Here is a 20,932-nt window from a genome sequence, read left to right on the forward strand (position 1 = left end):
AGAAAAATGCACCAACATCGGTCTTACCACCAGGGGGAGCTTTAATTGTTAGAGTTCTAAGGTGTAGCTGCTTACCATGTCTACAATCTCACCTCAAAAGAAAAATAGACATATATATGTAAACAGGCTAACCTAATGTTATTTGTAAGATAAATCAATAGGAGAAAATGTACTTTAGGAAAGACACAACTGAAAGAGCACACTAATACTCATTTTGAAATTCCTATCCAGATAACATTAAAATATATAAAAACAGATAGGTTTATGTACTAAACAGTGAGTTGGTGTATAATGAAAACCGTCAAGCTTAGCATATTAAAAATAAATAATTCCTTCTTGGCTATTGCCACAGTTTCTCTCTCTCTCTCTCTCTCTCTCTCCATATATATATATATTAAAAATAAATCCAAGCCTTTGCACTCCAACCTCCAGTCAAAAAATACCCGGTGCCAAGAAACACTGTAAATACCTTATTAGAAAATACGGGCACTCCTGGCTTTGTAATGAATTGTTCCTTTATTGTCAAATATCCTTCAGTCAACGTTTCAGTTCCTCCTTGGAACTTTTCATCAGGACATAAAACATATCTTACAGATAGAGGCTTTATATAGGACAAATAAGACATTAATTACTCACCACTAGAGCTGAGCCTTATTCAGTAAATTGATCGACATGTTTCCCGTGCCCGGGCGCCTACACGGAGCACTTGGGGATCCCTCCAGCCGTCTACAGCATGGTTCACCATCCAATCAGGTCTATTAGGTGCGTTACCCGGGCAGCCACCAATGCCTTTCGGCTATTGGTTATCCACATGCATACGGACGCCGATGGGAGACGATATAAAACAGATATATTGGATCAAGCTCTATTGAAAGCAGAGTCTAAATATAATAACACACAAGAGAACCAAAATCCTAAAGAAATCATCCCTATAGTTATATTTCCTATGGAATTATATATATATATATATATATATATATATATATATATATATCCACCAATGAAGAGGAGCACTCAGAAGGACTTTACAATCGTGAATTTATTATTCAAATAGTTTTACATCAGCATGTAAATCCTATGATTCAACGTTTCGACCCATCAGGGTCTTTTTCAAGACCCTGATGGGTCGAAACGTTGAATCATAGGATTTACATGCTGATGTAAAACTATTTGAATAATAAATTCACGATTGTAAAGTCCTTCTGAGTGCTCCTCTTCATTGGTGGATATATATATACGACGCTGGAAGCACCGGAGGCAAGCTTTATCTATACACCATTCAGGGGTGAGTGCCTAAAGGATTATTTTGTTTATATATATATATATATATTATTTTTTTATTTTTTTTAATTCTGCACAATTCAATGTTTAATGAATACATTTTACATATATTAGGTGGAATAAAGCAGGGGTGCCTAAAAGGTAGATCTCCAGATGTTTTGAAACTACAACTTCCATGATCCAGAGCCCTATCACCCCTGGCTCTGGGTTTGAAATGCTCCTTGGGAGAGGGGATATTCCCACACTGCAGGATAGTCAGGAGGATATGTCCACTGATGATTCCGTTGTGCTGTATATAAAAGGAAAGAAGGGCAGGACCTCCAATTGAATAGTATCACAATTCGTTTTATTGTATAAAAAAGGTTAAAAACCCTTACTTTGGATGTGGTGGGTACAAACTCGCAGAGTCACCCACATAAAAGCATAAAACACATGTACTCGAAAAAAACGCTTCCTGGTTATGGTCCGGTCACGTGATCGCTTCCGGGTCCGCCCTCCAATGACGTCCGTGTGACGCGTTTCGCCCGCCTCCACAGGCTTCTTCCGACAACGTCATGGGGTTTCAGTCTTCCTTTTAAGTCCATAGTGCCGCCCTTCTCTCGCCTCATTGGTCGGGGGGCGTGGTTTCACACGATCTTTTTCAATCATTCAATTGCACACTAATAAGCTTCATAGACTTAACCCCTTCCAGCACCCACACTAAAATGGTTATATTCAGTGCCACATAAGAAATGGAATTATCCAAGTGATGTTAATCACAATTATTTCTAATGCATATATAGACCATATCTAAATTATTCTACATATAATTGATCTTCGTTGTATTGTTTGTATAGAATTTTTATCAATCACCCTCGTATAATATCCATTGTGTATACTTAAAAATATAATTTAATGAAGTAAGAAGATGTCTCTTTGATAAATCATTATGTAGAATAATTTAGATATGGTCTATATATGCATTAGAAATAATTGTGATTAACATCACTTGGATAATTCCATTTCTTATGTGGCACTGAATATAACCATTTTAGTGTGGGTGCTGGAAGGGGTTAAGTCTATGAAGCTTATTAGTGTGCAATTGAATGATTGAAAAAGATCGTGTGAAACCACGCCCCCCGACCAATGAGGCGAGAGAAGGGCGGCACTATGGACTTAAAAGGAAGACTGAAACCCCATGACGTTGTCGGAAGAAGCCTGTGGAGGCGGGCGAAACGCGTCACACGGACGTCATTGGAGGGCGGACCCGGAAGCGATCACGTGACCGGACCATAACCAGGAAGCGTTTTTTTCGAGTACATGTGTTTTATGCTTTTATGTGGGTGACTCTGCGAGTTTGTACCCACCACATCCAAAGTAAGGGTTTTTAACCTTTTTTATACAATAAAACGAATTGTGATACTATTCAATTGGAGGTCCTGCCCTTCTTTCCTTTTATATACAGCACAACGGAATCATCAGTGGACATATCCTCCTGACTATCCTGCAGTGTGGGAATATCCCCTCTCCCAAGGAGCATTTCAAACCCAGAGCCAGGGGTGATAGGGCTCTGGGACATGTGAGTTTATTACATATAACACCTTTTCCCCATACTATTATTACCAGATGGTCTGCACCATTATTTGTTTCTTTATATTTACAGATTATTTTAGCGCGTTCTTTTTGGTAACTATTGTTTTGCTTTTCACAATCTTTTGTGCATTGTATTTGTGAACGCTGCCATATTATCTGCATGGGATTTTAGCGCTCACACATTGGTTATTGTACAACTTCCATGATGCTTAGTCATTCTAAAGCCATGCAAAACACCATGGGAGTTGTTGTTCCAAAACATAGTGGGATCTACCTTTTGGGTACCCATGCATTAAAGTATGAAAAAAACAAGATACGGTACATATAACTGTTTAATTTGAGTTGCCAGCATCTGCTATTGGGCCTACCTGCGTGTATGTACCTTTTATGCACATCAAAAATAAAGAATTAAAAAAAAAAAAGATAAATCATTATTAGGTGTATGGTGTATTCACTAACCAAAGGGATTGACAAATTACTTATAAAATGTTAACGTAACAAAAAAGCTAAATAATCGAGTAAGATAAATTTTACATAAAGTTTAAATTTTTCTTGTCATTCCTCCTCAATGTCCAGAATTTTACTGCACTAAGCAATGCCTATTAAACTGGACTGATTTGGAATGAACTGATTTGATTGCAGGACAGTAGTGAGATTTTAATCTCTATCCCATTAGGATTCCTTCCAATCAGCTAACGATCAGTAGAATGTGGATTAATATTCTCTCTACAATTCTCCATGTAGCAGGAACTGAGTTATAATTTCAAGAGACAATTTCTCAGGTCAGAAATTGGGTAGGTCCATGTAAAATGGTGTGGCGCTAAATGTAATTTTCTCTGTTTTGTTCTGTGGTTTAATGGAATGTTGGCATAGCTTTCTGAGCCATGACCAATGGAAATTAACAAGTTCTCTCAGCTAAGATCAAGGAGAGTGGCATATATTATATAAATAGTATAGTTCTTTGTTCTTTGATAGCATTCCCTAAATAAATAGGTGGTTTCCATACGTTAAACTTTATGCCTTACAGTGCCTGCTCTATGAAGAGTATGTATAATATTTTCTTCCTAAAAAGCTTCTCCAACCCTTTATTTTAACCTGTGAATAAAGACCTGCTGGCAATATTCATCCGGACCCCTCCCCACCCCCAAACGCTTGAAAAGCATTCTAAATGAAGGTTTTACTTACCTTCATCCAGTGCTTGGAAAAGCTCCTAGCACTGCTCGGCGCTTCCCGTCTGATGTCACAGGAGCCAAACTGAGGTCCATTCAAAGGTTTGACAACAGACATATTTTATGCTCAGTATTAACATTAGGCATCCCGGAACAGAGTTCTGTACTGCCACTGTCACATGTGCTAGGGGTGCAGCTAGCACACAATTAACAAAAAGTCAGAATGTGCAATGTTTAAAGCTAACACACTGAACACCCAGACTCTAACCACCATGACCACTTCAAATCACACATAGGAGTCTCCTGCAAGGTCTAGCAAGCTATTAACAGAGCAGGAGAAAAACTCTACATTAAACAGACTGTACAATAAAGGAAGTGTAAACATTAGATGACTATTCACAGGAAGTGTTTAGGAAGCCTGTATACGTTACTGGCAAGGAAGTGTGATTAGAGCTGTATAAACAATGTGATTTAACTCCAGAGAATTGAGCAGTGAGACTGCAGGAACATGATTTATACACCAAAACTGCTTCATTGAGCTAAAGTTGTTTTGGTGCCTACAGTGTCCCTTTAAATTGGGTAGATCGGAAAAATGCACTAGTAACAAGTCTATATTGAAACTCTATACTTGTGAATCTGTGGTAAAGCTTTATGTAAATTAGATAAGAAAACTAAAAAAATTAATAAAAGATAACCATTATTGTCTAATGGAGAAGTTTCCTAAAATCATTATTTTGCCCAGGCCCTTTTCCTACTTTTTTTTCTCTCTGCTACCTGTATATACACCCCTTGGCCTGGTTTAATCTCCTCCACTTATCTTTATGTATGGCTGCCTTCCCAGTCTTTCTGTCCTGTAGCTTCCATATATGCCTGGGATCCCTGAAAAATTTGAAAAAAAATAATAAATTGACAAATTGTCTAATAAATAGTTTTTGCCATTTACAGGTTTTGAGATTGTTTTTGCCATCAGTTCCGTTATACGTCACCTATTCCTTCCTATTTCTACCAACTTTAAGTTAGGCCACAGGAGGCCATAACGTATTTCAACAGTTAGAACTTACTTCATATCTAGTTGGGAGTCTGAACATATGAAACGTTGAATAATACCATAAGCTAAAACCTTGTAAAAGTGCACATGAAATAAACTACGATATAGCTGCTTTTTGTCTATTTTTGTTTACTTTATGCATGATGTGGTGAGCAGTTTCACTTTTATTTACCTCAGTTGTATTTTAATAATAACTAACGAGACCACCCATTTTTCTTGAAAACTTTAGCTTGATTAAGTTTTTACATTAAAGGGACACTATAGTCATCCAGACCACTTCAGCTCAATGAAGTGGTCTGGGTGCCAGGTCCCTCAAGTTTTAACCCTGCAGATGCAAACATAGCAGTTTCAGAGAAACTGCTATGTTTACATTGCAGGGTTAAGCCAGCCTCTAGTGGCTGTCTTCCGGACAGCCACTAGAGGCGCATCTGCGACGCCGGAGGCATATTATGCCTCCATCACGTAGAGCATCCATAGGAAAGCATTGAAAAATGCTTTCCTATTGACAGCCTGAATGCGCGCGCGGCACTGCCACGCATGCGCATTCGCCCCGCTGGCGTCGGCAGAGGGAGCTGACGTCTGTGGGGGAGGAGAGGTCACCAGCGCCGAGGGAGCCCGGCACTGGAATAAGGTAAGCTGCTGAAGGGGTTTTAACCCCTTCGGCGCCACGGGAGGGGGACCCTGAGGGTGGGGGCACCCTCGGCACTATAGTGTCAGGAAAACCACTTTGTTTTCCTGACACTATAGTGATCCTTTAAGTTTGGTCAGTCAGGAGGCAACTAATACACAATCAGAGACAGTTATAAAGGACAATCTAAATCCAAACAAATCCACCCACAGAAAGAAACCTGATACCTATTGATCTATACACAATTTAATGTTTGTTTTTTTTAGAATGTTTTTAAAGTTAAAGGACCACTAAAGACACCCAGACACTTCATCTCATTGTGGTTTGGGTGCAGTGGCAGTTTAGTGTTTACCCTGCTATGTAAAACACTGCAATTTTGTAGAAATTGTGAGATTCCCATTGCAGTATTAAACACACCTATAGTGGCTGTCTTCCAGGTGCTTCACTGTGAGACCCGAGTCAAACTTGGTTCTCATTTTGCTGCCCATGCGCAATAATACCTCCCTATGAGGAAGCATTACATTGGTTGAGATCATCCAAGTTGATGATCTCAGCAATCGAGGCAGGGTGGGCATGGTAAGAGCGCAGTGTCAAAAGGCAAGTAATACCCACTTTTCAAACCCTCACTGGGGGGGTAGGGACACCTACATAGATAGCAAAATATTATAGCGTTAGAGTACATGTTTGTATTTCTAAAGTTATGGTATTCCTTTAAATAGGACTTATGCCAATAAAGCTCACTGAGGCATCTTCTTTCTTGTAGTGAGTGACAGTGGAGTTAAAATTTTACTTTTTAAATAAAATGTCTTTCAAAATGCTTTCTTGTCCTCATCGTGTGTACTGAAGGGAACCAGTACATCAGGCCATATGCATATGACCCAGAACCACGAAGGATCAATGCTAGAATGCGCACATATGCTCCCTGAACACCAGCGATGTGCTAGGACGAACGTAGGATGGAATGTTGAGCTAAACATCTGAAAAATTCATTTTCTTTAAAAAGGGAGCTAAATAAGACTGAAGGTAATAGAGGATGGGAAATTGGGTAAGGAAGAGAATAAAGAGCTGTCGGGGGGGATAAAATAAAATTTGGGACAGGTGCATAGAATGAGAATGGGTTGAGGAAAAGGTAAAAACATTATGTGTAGAGCCACGTATTTTTCTGTCCACTGTATTATTTCACATTGTTTGCTATAGTACTTAGCAACAATGTAAAACTAAAGTGAGTGCATATATAATTAACCCAGCACTGTTATTAATAACTGACAACCTTTTTTACCAGCCGCCTGTCAAGACGCATTGAGAATTCAATAAGTTACTTGTTAGTTTGTGACAGATTGCTGCTGCCACTATTTATAGATAGTAATATCCAGGTTTATGAAGAGATAGTGTGGTCACACAATGGAACCCATTTTTACAAGTAAAAACTAAAATGACACAAACATTTTAAAGCAACAAATGTATACATATTCACAGGAACCTGATGAATGACATAATGAAAATATAAATATTTTTTTTTTCCTGTTATACTAAATACATTTCTATGGAGGCACATACTCCATGTTTTTAGAAATGTCTGCGTGACCAAAGTGATATTAATAACTCAACAAATGTTTTTCTGCTTGGAAGAATTTGATAGCCCACAAATGGTAAGGGTAGCCTTTATGTGCGTGGAGAGGCTTGTGTGTTGCTTGAGTGCTGTATACCCCACACTGAGCCAGTTATCAGTTTTCTGACACACACATTTCATTATTATTTGCTTTCTTCCTCTTATATTTGGGTAGGTAGTACTAAGGTACATGAAAGTACTGCTTGGGGTAATTTGTCTTCAATTCCAGATCAATTTGAAAAGTCCTTTCAGCCTGTACATGCATCAGAGCATTTGCTGGGTAGCCATGCGGTATTGTTCCTATTCTCACAGAACTTTTAGATCATAAAGGGGAAGGCAAAATTGAGATTTAAAGGAGCACTATAGGGTCAGGAACACAAACATGTATTCCTGACCCTATAGGGTTAAAACCACCATCTAGCCACCCTGGTCCCCTCATGCCTCCCTAAATATAGTAAAATCTTACTTGTATTCAAGTCTGGAGCTGATTACTTTGTCCCTGTTTCCTTTAGACCTGCCTACTGCCTGCTGACATCAGCAGAAGTGGTAGCCTGGTCCAATCACAATGCTTCCCCATAGGATTGGCTGAGACTGACAAAGAGGCAGATCAGGGGCAGAGCCAGCATGATTCAAACACAGCACTGGCCAATCAACATCTCCTCATAGAGATGAATTGAATCAATGAATCTCTATGAGGAAAGTCCAGTGTCTGCATGCAGAGGGAGGAGACACTGAATGTTTGGATGCTTTTTAGGTAGCCATGACCGAGGAAGGATCTCTAGCAGCCATCTGAGGAGTGGCCAGTGAAGTTATCACTAGGCTGTAATGTAAACACTGCATTTTCTCTGAAAAGACAGTGTTTACAGCAAAAGGCCTGAAGGTAATGATTCTACTCGCCAGAACAAATACAATAAACTGTAGTTGTTCTGGTGACTATAGTGTCCCTTTAAACCTTCTGAAAGTACAGACCACAGGCTCCCTCGATGTAGTAAGGTTTTTTTTTTTTGTAAATATAGTTTTTATTTTTGTTTTGTTTACGTTCGAGGTTTGGAGACTCGCAGGTCTCTAGTCATATTAGAATATGCAGACAGGTTTAACTTTCAGTATCAGAAGGTCTCGGGCTCGCAGGCCCTCATGGGTGAGTAGTCAGGTTGATACAATTTCACATGTGCTTGAGCAAGAGCATACTGTGTGCCCTGTCCCTTGTTGAGGGCAGTACTTTGCATGTTCAGTTGGGCTCGCAGGCCCCTTTTAGTGTCGGACACGCAGGTCCCGTACTGCATGTGGGTATGCAGCGTTGTGTTAATCGTGTTCAGTGTACATGAATTAGTTGCATCCCTAGTGTGTGTTCGAGACTCATGGTAGTATTCACCTCCTGGGAGGAGTGTTGCAGTGCTTGGTAGTGGGTCCCCTTCCCGTTCGGGATCTGTTAGCTATGTGTGTCGCAGCGGGGCGTTGTGTGCGACCGCTGTGGTAGATGCTTAAACCTGTGTCTGGAAGTGTGGTGTATTGAGTACTGCTGTGGAGGTAGCAGCGCAGAGTGAACGTGTCTTTATTTTGGTAGAATGGAGGTGCGCATTGGAGCTCCAGGGTGGTCCGGTCCTGGGTTTCAGTCTCGAGTCGCGTTCAGTCTAAGCCGTGGTGGGAGGGGGGAGGGGGGTCGGGGTTCAGTCGTGTCTCTGTCCTTGAGCTTGTCCAGGAAGGTGTCCTTGGCGGTTTCAAGGAGCCACATTGTCCAGGTCTCAGCGTAGGTCTGGGGTTTGTCTGAGGCTGACATGAGCAGGTTTTCTATAGCCCTAAGTTCTTCCATCTTGGCAAACCATACCCTCAGCGGGGGTGCGGTCTTTTGTTTCCAGTAAAGGGGGACTATCTGTTTAGCTACGTTTAGTATCCTAACCGTCATAGATCTCTTGTATCTGGATCTAGATACTGTGGTATGGTGAAGGAGCATTGCTGCCGGTTCCAGGGGGGGGCGTCCGAGAACATCTTTTCAATTTTGTGTATGTCTTCCCAGTATGGTCTAATTGTTTCGCATTCCCACCATACGTGGATTGCGGTCCCTGTTTCCTTCTCGCACCTCCAGCAGAGGTTGGTGTGTTCTGGGTCTATGTTGTGGAGGAGGTGTGGGGTGCGGTACCAGTTTGTCAGGAGTTTGAATGCTGTCTCCTGGGTCTTGCTGTGTGTCGAGCAGTGGTGAGTGAGGTAGCATATCTGCTCCCATTCTGCGTCTGTGAACGTCGTGTTCAGTGCCGCTTCCCATTTCCCCATGAATAGAGGTTTAGCAGTGGGTGTCCCTGTAAGTAATAGTGTGTATATGAGGGAGACACCGTGTGGCAGTGGGTCTGGGCTATCGCACAGTGTCTCGAACGCTGTCCGGGTCCTGGTGAGTGCGGTGCCTTGTGGTAGGGTGCGAATGAAGGCGGTAAGTTGTGCGTGTTTGAAGCATTGTGTGAAGGTGGGTGTCTCACCCCCTAGCATGGTTGCTAGTGGTGTGCATTTGCCGTTGGTGATGATGTGATGCAGTCTCGGAATCGGGGTCTGGGGGGTGTTTTGAAATGCTTTCGGGTCGAAGCCCGGTTTAAAGTCTGCGTTATGTACCAGAGGTGTCAGGGGGGATGGGTAGGGTGCCAAGCTATGTGTTTTCGCCGTTTTGCGCCATATGTCCAGAGTGGATTTAATGTATGGGGACATGGCTCGGGTGTCTGGGTCCTTCCTGCCCCAGGGTATGGTTGCAAGCGGCATGCTCGCTTCCGATTCCTCCGCTATTTTCCACATTTTGCGGACTCCGCTTTTCGTCCATTCCATCACCCTCTGGAGATGTGTGGCCGTGTGGTATGAGCGGAAGTCCGGCAGTGCTAGGCCCCCCATGTTTTTTGGTTTCATTAGAGTGGTGGTTTTCATCCTGGGACGTCTACCATCCCAGATGTATTTGATCATGGCTGTGTTTAGTGTGGCAAAAAACGCCCCGGGGAGTTTAATTGGGATGGTTTGAAAAAGGTATAGTAGGCGTGGGAGGAAATTCATTTTGATGACTTGGACTCTCCCGAGCCAGGATATATGTGGGTGTGCCCATTCTTTCATGTCTTTCTGGAAGGTGGTGAGTGTGGTGGCGAAGTTGGCTTGGAAGAGGTCTTTGCTATCCCTAGTCAGCCAGGTTCCTAGGTACCTGATTTTTTGGTCTGCCTATTGGAATGGGAAGCTCTGGCGTAGGGGGTCAGCGCGTCTTTTGGGGATACTAACGTTCAGGATGTGGGATTTAGCATAGTTAATTTTTAAGTTGGAGATCTCTCCGAATTCCTTAAAGGCCTGTTGGATGTTGGGCAAGGTTATTTCTGGGTTGGTGATGAAGAATAACAGGTCGTCTGCGAAGGCGGCCACTTTATGGTGGACGTCGCCCGTCGTGATGCCTGTGATGTCAATGTTGCTTCTGATATGTGTCAAGAACGGTTCTAAGGCTAGGACGAACAAAAGTGGGGATAAGGGGCAGCCCTGTCTGGTGCCGTTATGTATTGTGAGTTCGGGGGTCAGCGCACCGTTAACCAGGACGTGTGCCGTCGGTTCATGATATAGGGCAGTGATCCATCGCATCATGTGGGTACCCAGGCCCGCGTGTGTCAGGGTGTCGAAAAGGTATGTCCAACCGACTCTGTCGAAGGCCTTCTCCGCGTCCGTGGACAGCAGGAGAAGGCCCCCGGCTCCCGCCCCCCTGCCGTGCATGAGGGTGAGTGTGCGGATGGTGTTGTCCCTGGCCTCACGACCTCCCACAAACCCGACCTGGTCTGGGTGGACCAGTCTGGGGATGTGCGACTGTAGCCGCGACGCCAGGATCTTTGCAAGGAGTTTGACATCGCAATTGATGAGGGAGATTGGCCTGTAGTTCCCGCAATGTTCCCCATCCTTACCCTCCTTGGGGATTATGGTGATGTGGGCTGTCAGGGCTTGTTTGGGGATGAGTTGGCCCTCTCTCACCGCGTTAAAGGAGTCTACTAGTGGCTGGTATAAACTGTCCGAGAAGGTCTTGTAGTATTTTAATGGGAGGCCGTCAGGGCCCGGGCTCTTGCCCGGTTTAGTTTGTTTAATCGCCTGTGCCAGCTCTGTCAGAGTGATAGGTTCGTCTAGCAGTGCTGCCATTGTGTCGTCTATAGTCGGGGATGTGTGGGTGGTGAGGTATGTGCGTATTTTGTCTCGTAGTCGTGTTTTCGCCGTCTCTGTGTGTGGTTGTGGTAGGGAGTAGAGGTCAGCGTAGTACGTCCTTATAGCGGTCAGTATGTCGGTCGGGAGGCGATGGAGTTTACCACTTTTGTCTCTAATTTTGTCGATGTATGTGAGCTGTCTCTTTTTGGTAAGCATTTTGGCCAAAAGTTTTCCGCTCTTGTTCCCGTGTATGGAAAAGAACGCTTTGTGTCTTATCGCGTCCCTGTGGAACTTAGAGTGGAGCAGCGAGGTTAACTCGCGTCTCAGCTGCAGGAGTTTCGTTTGGTGTGTGGAGTGTGGTGAGTGTTTGTTTAGGTCTTCCTCGTGGTGGATGTCTGTCAGGATCTGGGTCAGGCGGGCCTCGGAGCGTTTTTTGAGTAGGGCCCCTTGTTGTATAAAGTGTCCCCGAATCACACATTTGTGGGCTTCCCATCTAAGCGTCGGGGACGTCTCTGTTGGGGGGTTGTCTAGGAAATAGTCCTTGATTTTTCCTCCGATGTGGTTCGTGAGGTCTGTTCTGGTCAGGAGATACTCATTGAGTCTCCATTTAGTGATGGAGGGTCGGTAGAGCGGGGATTTTAAGCGTAGGGTAACGGGTGCGTGGTCCGACCACGTCGCCACACCAATCGTCGCGTCTTCTACTAGGGGTAGCGCGTATTGTGTGGTGTAGAAGTGATCTATTCTGGAGTATGTCTGGTGTGGGTGGGAGAAGTGCGTGTAGTCCTTTTCGTCGGGGTGATGAGCTCTCCAGCAGTCTACCAGCCGGTGTGACCTAAGGAGTGACTTGAGGGATTGTAGCTGTTGTGGTGGGGTATGGGACGTGCCGGAGGAGCAGTCCCAGGTTGGATCCAGTGTGATGTTAAAGTCCCCCCCTAATACCAGTGTCCCCTCAGCGAACGTGTGGAGTTTGCGTAGTGTCTGGAGTAAGAAGCGGCACTGTCGTCTGTTAGGGGCGTAAATGGTTGCAAATGTGTAGGTCTGCTCAGCTATCTTGCCCTTGAGGAAGAGGTATCTACCTTCGTCGTCGGTGAGGCACCCCCCCTCCTGGAACGGCACTCGTTTGTTAATGAGGATGGCAGTCCCTCTAGATTTGCCTCCTTGGAAGTCGCTAAAGTATCCGTGCGGGTAGTGGTGGTCCGTCAGTTTCGGTCTGTCTCCTTTCCTAAAGTGCGTCTCCTGGATCATGACCACTGAGGCCCTGTGGGCATGAAAGTCCCTCAGGGCTCCAGTCCGTTTTTCGGGCTGGTTGAGTCCCCTGGCGTTGACAGTCATGATAGTGAGGGGGGCGGGGGTCAGTGCCATGTCTTGCCTAGTGGGGCCTCTCCGTCAGTAGTGGGGGGTGTAGGATGAGGGAGGGGGTGTAGGGGCGTGGTGTAGAGGGAAGTGACGGGGGTGGGGGGGGTGTATAGGTCTCGTCACCTTGCGGTGGCGTCTGGGTGTAGGCGTCGGGGAGCTGCGGCGCACGGTTCCACTTGTGACCCGTGTGGGCAGCACACCTTGGATTGACGCCTCGTCCCGTGGGGTAGTGAAAGGAGGTCGAGGCTCACCTAGCGGGCTACGTCTGAGTCCGGTCCGTAACCGTCGGATCTCTCCTTGGTCACCTACTGCCGTCACAGACCCGTGTCGATCCCCTGTGGCTCCAATGCGCGTCTCGTATGTGGCTGGTGTCGTAATCCTCGCCCGAGGTTGTGTGGCCTCGCGGCCTGTGTGGGAGTAAAGTCATCGAAATTTAGCAATAACATCGAAAACATCATTAAAACATGAACATTAACATTACATATATTAGACAACGAGTCTATCAAGACGATAACATAGTTTTGGCCAACTAGCTGTGGTCATCGTGAAGCTTGCCTGTATAGGCCTATTACTCTGTGCCTTAACCCGGATCCCTCCCTCGCCTCCCCCTCCCGCACAATCTCCCCCGTCCTTTTGGTCTCTACTTCAGCGGGTAGTGTGTGTTGTGTGTTCCCTGTCCGTCAGCGGTCTGGTCGCTTCGTCTTGGCTCCGGGGTGTGCGTAGTGAGTGGGCTTGAGGTCACCCTCAAAGTCGTCGCCCCTCTGTGTGTGCTGGCCCCGTGAGTCCCTGTCGTCACTTCATCAGCGTTTTGTCAAGTCTGTGATCTGGCTACCCCGGGTTCCAGTATCTCCGGGCCACCCCGGATCCCCCTCCCCAGGTGTGGCCCGCCGGCACCACCCCTCCCGGCCCGCTCGCCGAGGGTCGTTACTGGCCGGGTGGGTGGCGGCGACAGGCCCCAGCCAGGGAGTTAGGTTCCCCCCCTCCCTCCCCCCCCTCCTTTTCGGCCCTGGTGTACTTGCGAGCATGGGCTCTCAGCAGTTCTGTATGCCAGGTCTGGCAGTATTAGTATTAGCCTGGGCTCTCAGCAGTTCTGTATGCCAGGTTTGGCAGTGTTAGTATTAGTCCACCAGTATTAGTCCACCCCAGTTCTCGATGGTTCCGCTGGTGCGGTGGCGCGGCCCGTCAGGAGGGTCGCTTACAGTAACAGTTCCACATTGCTGTGCTGGTTCCGTGTGGTGAATAGTTCAGGCAGTGTCTCGGGGGGGCATGTGGTCGGGGGTGTTCAGGAGGGCCGTGCAGTGTTAGGCCAAGTCTTTCACAATGTCCAATCTCGGGTAATATCTGCTTCGGGCCGTTAGTGTGGTGCGCCAGACGGTCTCGTAGCTTGTTGTCGGGGCCTCCTCACTCGTTGCTGTTGGCTTGGGGCTGGGGGGTTCGGCCCCTGTGGAAAGGAGTAAAAGTTCAGAGGGTCTGGCCAGGTCATTTGGACCGGCGTGAGGTGTAGCTCTCTCAGGAGGTCTTCCATGTCCTCTTCGCTTTTCACAGTGAAAGGACCGTTCTGTGTGGTTGCTTGTAGGCCCGTAGGGAAGTTCCATCTGTATCGGACCTTGTTGGTCTGCAGTGCCCGTGTGAGAGGGCGCATCGCTCTCCTGTAGGCAAGTGTCGCTGGTGATAGGTCGGGGAACAGTTGTACCTCTACCCCATTGGAGATCACTTGTTTGGTGTCTCTGGCTCTGTGTAGGATGTCTTCCTTTGTCTGGAAATGGGCAAGGCAGCAAATGATGTCTCTAGGGGGGGCATCTGGGGGTCCTCTCGGCCTGAGGGCTCTATGTGCCCTAATGAATTCTATGTGGGTGGTTGGCGGTCGGCCGAGGAGGTTGTTGAAAAGCTCTGACAACGTGTCCCTGATAGGGGTGGTTTGATCTAAGTCCTCTGGCATACCTCTGATCCGTATGTTTTGCCTCCGCCCACGGTTATCAAGATCTTCAATGTGCTGCGCCATTTGCCGTAGTTGGACTCCCTGCTGTTGGAGTTTGCAGGTATTTGCGGATTGTGCCGCTGCCATGTGGTCGCAGTCGGCTTCCAATTGGGCCACCTTCTGCTGGGTGCCCTGGATGTCTTCCCGCATGGTGCGCAGTTCCTCTGAGAGGGACTTGTGTAGGGCGGCGTTGGCCTCTTTCAGATCGGCTTTAGTGGGCAGGTTTCGGATCATCTCGATCCATTCAGGCTGGGGGTGATGGGTGCTGTTTCCCCCTGGGTGCTCGACATGTGGTGAGGTCGGGCGGGAGAGGCCTGAGGCCTCGGAGTCATTTGAGGCCTGGGCTGGCGGCTCGGCCGGCGGCACGAGAAATTGCCTCATGGCTGAGTGTTGTGCCCCCTTCGGGGTGCTGGAGGGCTGACTGGCCTGTGATGTCCGATGGTTTCTTCCCATTTATGCGGTCGTTATCGCTTGTCGGGCGAGGATTTGTGCTGAGCCTTTGGGGAGCTCCCGGTTTACGCCGCCATTAGCCTCGGCGTCCAAGCCACGCCCCCCGATGTAGTAAGGTTGATGCAGAGCCAGTTGGGGAAACATGTTGTTCTTCCAACCAGCCTGTGGAGCACACAGACAGCGGAATGCTTAAATAGTATGATTTGGTACTGTATTTATTTTTTTGCATGCCTAAATCTTTCTAGGTTTTGCACACACACAAAAAAAATGTTTTGCAGACTCCTGCATCATAAGCCTGACTTTTTTTGCCTTGCCTTCTCATCCCAGAAAGACTGGACTTCCTTATGGAATGTATGCAAACACACTTAACCCCAACAGAACTGAGTGAGCTGCTTTTAATTCACACTCTGGCTGCAGACTGTCAGAGAAACTATAAAAATGGGTAGTGATATTCTTACTATGAGGGTTATTCACTACAGTGAGAATTCTAAGTGAATTTCAAATTTAAGGTCAAAATAGTTGAACTGTAAAATGATCTAGGTCAGCTATGCTTTCAGTTCAGTTCCTCTGGCCTTTAATTTTAAATCCACTTTGAATTCTCACCGTAGTGAATAACGCTGTATATGTCTCCGTGGATGTCCTCTCCATATAATGCAGGTTGCTTTGTTATTAAAATCAGTCAGTGCTGTCAGTGGCTGAGCTGTGTACATACATTGCATAAGGAAGATTTTAGTTGGCGTGAAGGGCTGTGGCTAAGGAGTCAGGCTTATGGTAAAGCAGTAAAAAATATTCCTTTCAACTCAACCTCTGGTTTTTGATAGAGCTGCATTTTCCTTTAGAAACGTGGTGTGTTCCACCTCATGCCATTGTTTTTCAGTACACAGTGATGCATTTTATAGAAAATATTAATGTATGTAGTAAATAGTATAAGAAAAAAAGCCGAAAACCAGCAGGTTAACAAAATAGATTGTAATTGTAGAAGCAGGTTTAAATATTGTCAATCTGATCTGATTCCAGCAGTTATCTAATCTCTGTCTGTCTGTTTTCTCTATCTGTCTGTTTGTCCGCCTATCTATCTGTCTGCCTGTTTTGTCTTTCTATCTATCCCACTCATATGTTTATCTGAAGATCTTCTCTTTTCAATTTAGCAATCAGTAGAGGCGGCTCTAGACTTTGAGGCCTTAGGCGAAACTCAAACTTGAGGCCCCACTAACATCAAAGTGAAAAAATAGAGTTGCAATACATGCACACATATCCACATTGATGCACGGTCTACCTGTGAGAGTGTGTGTCTGACAGAGAGTATTCGTGTGTGTGTGAATGTATGACAATAGCGTGTCCTCCCTCCCCCCCCCCCCCCACCCATGAAAATGTGTTCACATTAGGTTTGCCTAAGCTTTTTGTGAAGCTGGAGTTGTGAATATGTGAGCTGCCCCCTTATCTGTATTTAGTCTTGGAATTGTCATACAGGCATGCATCATGTGGTACATTTGACATAATAAAAGCATACATTTTGCAAATATGGGCATATTTCTCAAAGCATTTTCATCCTATGTGACCATTTTTATCACCAATTTCCGCCACAATAAGTAGCTTCATTTTTACTGTCTTTGTGTGGTTTTAACACGTACTGTATTGTTTCTGTGAAATTTGTAAGCATGATGTATGCTACTGCAATGAAAAAATAAAACCATAACCTTTATTCTGCTATATCCAGAGAGCACAGCAATACCACCTTGCTGTTTTCTAGGTTGTGATTACTTTACTGGGTCAAATTAAGTTCTTAATTATTCTTGGCAAACTACTTAAAGGACCACTATAGTGCCAGGAAAATAAACTCGTTTTCCTGGCACTATAGTGCCCTGAGGGTGCCCCTACCCTCAGGGTCCCCCTCCTGCCGGGCTGAAGGGGGAGGAAGGGGGTTAAACACTCACCTTTATCCAGCGCCGGGCTCCCTCGGCGCTGGGGACTCTCCTCCCTCTTCTGATGTCATCAGCTGAATGCCCATGCGCGGCAAGAGCTGCAAGCGCATTCAGTCAGTCTCATAGGAAAGCATTCTCAATGCTTTCCTATGGACGTCTGGCGTCTTCTCACTGTGAAAATCATAGTGAGAAGCGCGGAAGCGCCTCTAGCGGCTGTCAATGAGACAGCCACTAGAGGCTGGATTAACCCTAAAGTAAACATAGCAGTTTCTCTGAAAATGCTATGTTTACAGCAGGCAGGGTTAATCCTAGATGAACCTGGCACCCAGACCACTTCATTGAGCTGAAGTGGTCTGGGTGCCTATAGTGGTCCTTTAACCACCCTCATGTCTCGTATGGTGAAGTTTGCAGAGCACAGTGCTACACACTCTGGGTTCCTGGATACCTGGATACCAGCAGGATTGAACCAACTTGCAGTGGTTTGACTTCTTACTTTTGGTCTGCCGGCCGCCACTCGCTACCTCCACTACACTGCACTCAAGGCTTAGCACAGGGAAGCTCATAAGCAGGAACTCGCTAGCTGAGCTAGTGGAGGTGAGGAGCGACAGCCACTAGAGGTGCTGTCCGCAGTTTCACGGAGGAGTTTGAGTCCATGGAACAACTTTGCATGAAGAAGTCCAGCATCTTAAAAAACCCCAGTGGAAAGTACTAACTCAGTGCTTCCCTTTGGGGAAGGCCTAATGTGCTTACAACACATTAGGTTCCCAGATTGCACTGATGTCGCAGGAGGCGGAGCCCGATCCAGTGACCAGGGGACATTAGCTCCTGAATCAGGAAAGTGTTTAAAGGTTTATTTTAATGCTTTACATGGCTGGGGGAAGCAAATGTTGGTGATGTAATAGTACATCCAATTAGCCAAAGGGGTTAATTAACATCAGCTTTGATAAATATTGTTTTACGATATCTGTATTTTACCTCTAAATTCCACTGCATTGTCACTGCTTTTCTGGGACTGGTTTATTCCTTAAATTGTGAACTGGCAGCAATTCAAGGTGACGTTAATATGAATGAAATGAACACATAGCTAATCCAGAAAAAATGTATAATTCAGCTTTCATGGGTCTATATTATACATTGATTATCAAGATTATTATTAAAGGAATACTATAGTGTTATTAATACAAAACTGTATTCCTAACACTATAGTGTACTTGTGTGCCCTTCCCCCTGCTGGCAAGTAAAGGGTTAAAAAAAACTTTCCCTGACCTGATTCCTGCGCCGAGATCAAGCTACTCCTTCACCGTAACATTGATCAGGAAACCTAATGCGCATGTGCGGCAAGAGCATTAAGCCTTCCGCATGGGAAAATATTGAATTAATTATTTCCTATGGGGTTTTTCAAGATGCTGGGTATCTTCACGAAAAGTGTGAGGATGCTCAGCACCGTTTCACTGAGATAAATGCAGTGAAACTGCAGGGAGATAGCCACTAGAGTCAGTCTTAACCCTACTGTGTAAACTTTGTAATTTCTTTAAAACTGCAATGTGCTACGTTGCAGGATTAAGGAGGCAGTGACACTGCACCCAGACCACTTCGACAAGATGAGCTGCTCTGGGTGCCTATAGTGTCCCTTTAAAATGAGAATTGTAGATTATGCTAGCTTTAGTGAACCTATAATCTTATTTTTTTTAATGGCAGGAGGCAAATATTTGCTTAAATCGATCTTTAGTAGAACTCCACAGCAGCACATTAACACAGAGAAAAAAAAAACAACCAATCAGAAAAAAGTTACGTACAATAAAACTCCCCTCCCCACACACAACTTCCTCTTTCAAGCTGCGACAAAACCGATCAAAAGGCTGAAAAAACCTAGTATATAATGAATGCAACAACGTCATGCATCCGAGAAGAAATGACAAACATGGCACCACGGATGGACTGTAAACTGAAATTAGAGAAACAGAATCGAAAGGGCTGGTTAAACAATGAAATGTACTTTGAGCTCTGAACAAACATGCAGGCACCCAGTGTAACAACCAGAATTACCGTAATATACAGAAATACCAACCCTTATGTAGGAAGTGAAAACATGAACAAGTGACAGGTAGCAGAGACAACAAGCAGTGTTGTATACATACCTGATTACCCCAAACATATGACAACTGGGGGGTTCCGGTTCCGTCTCTGACCAAGATGGCCGCATAGGGAGAAAGCTCAGCCGGACCCCAATACAGCCTAATCCGCATATTAACGCGGCTTTGATGGGGCGCACTAAACGATGGGGCGCTGTACACCGAGATCTTTTGCACCATGTATGTAAATGTCGTGAAGGGGACGCTTCTTCGCTGGCGGGTCCTTGGGCTTGGGCCGCAAGAGCCTACAGATACTAACTCTGATACGCGGGGCTGGTGTGGGAGGGAGGGATACTTTTTTGATTATTGATGTTATGTAGTGATGTACCCTGTCTTTTGCTGTCCTGTGGCCACCGCTGCGGCCGACCTCCTACACAGCTGTACTTAGGTAGCACTGATTGGTAGCACGTGGGTGATATATTCTTGAAGCTCCACTACGCTACGTTAACTAGCTATTCTTGCCTCCTGGTATGCCTAGACGGGCTGATACACTATTCCCCGACTTAGTTAAGGCCCCGCAACCAACGATTACATATACACGCAATTTACCGTGGATTGGACATACCTGAGACACAAATATTCAGTTCTGACCCCCCCCTCTAGCCCAGGCTATACACGTCCATGACCACACTCAACATATATGATTCGATTGGTGCGTGCGCCCCCCTCTCCCGCCCCCTTCATAGGATCTGACGGGACCCAGACTGCAGTATATCACACCCATATGGCGCAACCTGTACATAGTTGGTGGACCGGGAAACCGGTGATTTCTGTGATGAGCCGGGAGTTTATGGGAGTTTACTTTGAGGGGGATGATACTCGGTTACACACAGTGACCGTGGGCTGGCCTGGGGGGATTGAGGTTGGAGGACACTAGATAGCGCCCATTGGTTCGGGGGTGTAATTGGGGAATGACAGGGTGCACCGGATAGGAGAAAGCTGTTTTTTTTTTTTTTTTAATTCTTTATTTTTGTGTGCATGAGTTTAACATAGATTTTCTCCAATGCCACAACAGCGTTGGCAAGAAATATTAGTAAAACAAGACATTTCTGTTACATGGCATTTGAATATACAGCACAATTTTTTGTAAGTGATAGCAGGCATAACAGTGTAATTAAAACAAGAAGAGAAGAATTATGCTATACAGGCTAGATCAAACGTTGTATAAAGGCAGTTCATGCTGTTTATGTATGGCTGGGTGGCTGCTTTAACCGCTAGGGACAGTGGATCACCCTGCAGGCCCTTATAACCACGCTTGGGTATGGCTGATGAGGGTGGCTGAGCGTGATTAGGTGGATCTCGTTGGTGCTCTACCCGTGCTGAGTATGTTTGGGCCAGTGGGGTACATATACCAAAGTCCGCTTATGTCTCTGCTTGGCCATTATCCCATGTGAGCTTAGCGTGGTCCTGCTGGTAGCCGGCTGTCGGTGTGCTTCACGGCTCCGTCCGGGCTGGCTGGGATGTGTGCTGTGTCAGTCCAGAGTAAGTATGTGATACCTTGCTTGGGATACCGGTTCCCCTTCTCTTCAGGAGGGGAGGTTCTCACCCGAAGCACTCCGCCTGCCATGACTGTCTGCTTGCTGCTTGCCTGTTAGGGCACTTATATCTTGTGTCCGGAGACCTTATGGTTGACAGTGTACATAGGGGTAAGCC

The 20,932-nt window shown here is 45.7% G+C and overlaps 1 protein-coding gene across 1 annotated transcript in view; it reads left to right on the forward strand.

Moving 5' to 3' along the window:
* BTBD16 (BTB domain containing 16) overlaps positions 1–5,150 on the forward strand; it is a 29,339-nt gene extending 24,189 nt beyond the window's left edge. Inside the window, exon 11 of the transcript XR_010085565.1 lies at positions 4,968–5,150. The gene's annotated coding sequence lies outside the window, so the exon portion shown is untranslated. The remainder of the gene's footprint in view (positions 1–4,967) is intronic.
* Positions 5,151–20,932: the final 15,782 nt, after the last annotated feature.

Source organism: Pelobates fuscus, chromosome 10 (genome assembly GCF_036172605.1).
Source record: "Pelobates fuscus isolate aPelFus1 chromosome 10, aPelFus1.pri, whole genome shotgun sequence".
NCBI classification, from domain to species: domain Eukaryota; kingdom Metazoa; phylum Chordata; class Amphibia; order Anura; family Pelobatidae; genus Pelobates; species Pelobates fuscus.